We start from the raw sequence: 3808 nt of genomic DNA on the forward strand, positions 1-3808 counted from the left end.
GCCCTGGGGCCATATAAGGTTTTTTATATAGATAGTCTTGTCGTAGAAACTTGAAAAAGGGCTCACTCAATTGGAAATTGAAAGGGTTAGTGCTCTTTTTCATAGTTGAAAGTAATCAGAGGAAGAATCTCCCCCAACGCCCATTTCCCCGAACATTTCCGATCAACATTTTGATAGGGCCATTTTGTTCAACGTAGTTGAAAAGTCTGGAAATTATGTCTTTGAGGATGACAACTCACCCCCCCCCCCATAACCCTCATGACAAGGGCCGTAAGTTATGCCCTTGGGGCATATAACGTTTTTATAGAAAGTTATGTCATGGAAGCTTCAAAAAGGGATTATTCAGTTGGAAATTGAGAGGACTAGTGCGTTTCTTATTAGTTGATGTGATCAGAGCGCAAATGTCTCCCTCCACGCCTTTCATTTCCCCAATCATTTCCAATCAAAATTTTGATATTGCCATTTTGTTAAGCCTATCAGAAAGGTCTGGAAATTATGTATTTGAGGATAAAAAATCCCCCCAGCCCTCAGGGCAAGGGCTGTTAGTTGTGCCCTGGGGAAATATAGGGTTTTTATAGTAAGTGTGGTCATATAAACTTCAAAGGTGGCTCATTGGATTCAGGCGCTAGTGCTCTTTTTAAGAATCAAAGTGATCAGAGGGCAGCTACCCTCTCACCCCTAAACACACGTCATATTGTCCCAAAATGTGTCTAATAATAATTTTAAGATAGTCATTCTATTCAAAATAGTCTAAATATCATATAACAAGGCTTTTGAGGTAAAAAGAAACCCCAGAGATTTGGGACATTGGTTTCAAGTTACGCCAAGGGGGTATTTAAGCCTCTTATGGAAGGGATGGTTGTTTGACTTTAGAAGAGGCCCAGTCTTTTTCTCTGGAAAAGACTATGTCAATGTAAAACGAACAAAAATTAAACAAGAAAACTTTTTCCACGAAGTAAGTATTTTAAAAAAAGTAAGGAAGTCCATTAGACCAAAAATGAACAAAAATAGAATCAAATAATCAAGCTACCACAAATCAGTATCAATAAATAAATGAAACCCAAAACAAACAGAAATTAAAATAATTCAAACTCAAAACGAGCAGAAATTAATCTGAGTAGGGTTCTAAACCCTATGCTTTCTAAAAGCCAGAATATTATTTGTATTTTACTGAAAAAACTCTTTTAGATGTTTTCACGTCACATTTTTGACACTGTGAACATGTGCTTTCTACGCGGTTATGCCATTGAGGATGACACCCCCCTCCCCCACAGGCCCGGGCCAAGGGTTGTAATTTACGCCCTGGATGTATATAAGGTTTTTATGGAAAAGGTGGTCGTATAAACTTCGAAGGGGCTCGTCGGATTGGAAATCAGAAGCTATATGCCCGTTTTAAGAGACAACGTGACTGGAGGGCAATTAATCCCCCCTCCTCACGTCCTACTTTCCTCAAATGCATCCGATAGAAATTTTTGAGATAGTCATTTGCTCAAAAACAGTCCAAAATCCCATAACAAGGACTTTGTGCTTCACACAACTCCCCAGAGTCTCAAGGCAACGGTTATAAGCTATGCCCCGGGGGCATAAAAGGTTTTTATGGAAGGGGGTTGTGTGAACTTTAGAGGAGGCTCATTTGATTGGTAATTAAGAGTTTTAATTCCCTTTTAAGAGTCAAAAGTGATGGAGGACAACTCCCCCCCCCCCCTCCCTGACACGTTCTTTTCCCCAAACACATCTGATCAAAATTGTGAAATAGCAATTTATTTCACAATAGTCCAAAGAGCCTATAGCAATGCCTTCAGGGTGGATACAACCACTCAAAGCCCAGGGGCAAGGGTTGTAAGTTATGCCCCGGGCATATAAGATTATTATGGGAAGGGTGGTTGTATAAACGTCGGATCGGATGGGGCTCATTTTTTTGCAAGTCAGAAGTTCTAGGGCCATTTTTAAGAGTCAAAGGTGAATGGAGGTCAACCAGCCCTTTTTCCACAAGCCTATCATTCCCCAAAACACATCTGATTGAAATTTTAAGAGAGCTATTTTGTTCAGCATTATTGAAAGGTCCAGTAATTATCTCTTTGAGGATGTCAACCTCCCCACGGTCCTCAGGGCAAGGGCTGTAAGTTAGGTAACTCGTTTATTGTTTACATATAGTATATATTATTGAGAAAGGTTGTACATGTTTGATGCATGTTTGAACTTTACTTTCCAAAAATATGAAGGGCATTCGAGATGAGCCTTTTTGAGAACGTTGAGGGGAGTGTTGAACTAAATCAAAATACGATATGAGTATACAAATTGTAAAAAGGGCGTAACTCAGGAATGACTGGGTATATAAGTTTGGAACTTTAAGGAAATAATAAGGGAGATGATCAAAAAGGCAATATTTTCATTCTACTACTACAACTACCACCACTGCTGATGCTGCCACCTCTACTACCACACTTCTCCATATACAATATTGAGAAAAAATTTGAACTAGTTAAAAGACGTTATATGCATGTACATGTACATTGTTAAAAGAGCATATCTCGAGAATGTACTGGGGTATCAAGTTGGAACTTTCAGAGAATGCTGAAAGGGGAAGATCATCTGTGAAGGGTAATAGAACCCCTTATCCAATACAGAACGAACACAACTGCTGCCATCTATAATCGAGTCTAACGATACCTAACCACATAGACAAGGTTATTTATCCACGAAGGAGTTCAATTTCTTAGAAATTGATTTACATAATCGACGGGGAATTCTAATGTAACATTAGAAGATTAAGAAACAATATGGCTTCTCAGGTCTTTAGGTCTGAGAGATACATTAATATTCTATTTTTGAATATGGCTTCTCGGGTCTTTAGGTCTGAGAGATAAACTAATATTCTATTTTTAAATATGGCTTCTCTGGTCTTTAGGTCTGAGAGATAAATTAATATTAAATTTTTAAATATGGCTTCTCAGGTCTTTAGGTCTGAGAGATAAATTAATATTCTATCGAAACCATAATAGTGTAAGTAGGAAGATATATTTTCAGAAATTCATAGGAGATCAAGACAGATTGTTTATTTTTTACGCGGGAAATGGTTTCCTGGGAATTTCAAACGTGACAGCGCAGGGATGCCGAAACAAAGGAACACGCAGAAATTAATTTTAAGGCATTATTTGGGTGAAAACAAATTAATCAACATTTTAGGGATTTTTTTTGGGTGAAACAGTTTGAGACATTTTAGAAGATGATTTGGGGTGAAACTTTTTGGTCGTTATAATACACAAGTTCCATTTGAACAATATTGTAAGATCCCCTACCCAAACCCCAAATGGGCCCCTCACCCAACTTATTTGCCCCCCGGCCCCCAAAGGGCCCCCTCCCCCGGGACCCCAAAGAGCCCCACTCCCCCTGGGCCCCCAAAGAGCCCCCTGGCCTCCCCAAAGGGCACCCCCCCCCCCAAATTTTTATGCCCTCCCATTTTTTATACTTTTTTGCGCACTTGAGACACAGAAGGGCCCCCCTCCCCCCCCCCCCCCAGCTTTTTTACTGCCTCCCACCATTATTGTTTTGTCGTGGTTTACCTTGTCACTGTTACATTCTCTTGATGTTTCAAAGTTCATTTTGGATTTTTTCGTTGAAATGTAAGAGTTGGAATATTTCAGTAGTGTTTTGTCGTGGTTTACCTTGTCACTGTTATATTCTTTTGATGTTTCAAAGTTCATTTTGAATTTTCTTTCATTGAAATGTAAGAGTTGGAATATTTCAGTAGTGTTTGTCGTTGTTTACTCTATCATTTTTACATTTTCTTTTTTTTTCAAAGTTAATT

The sequence above is a fragment of the Artemia sp. Qi Xiang Cuo genome, chromosome 5, assembly GCF_049724085.1.
Source record: "Artemia sp. Qi Xiang Cuo chromosome 5, ASM4972408v1, whole genome shotgun sequence".
Taxonomy (NCBI): Eukaryota; Metazoa; Arthropoda; class Branchiopoda; order Anostraca; family Artemiidae; genus Artemia; species Artemia sp. Qi Xiang Cuo.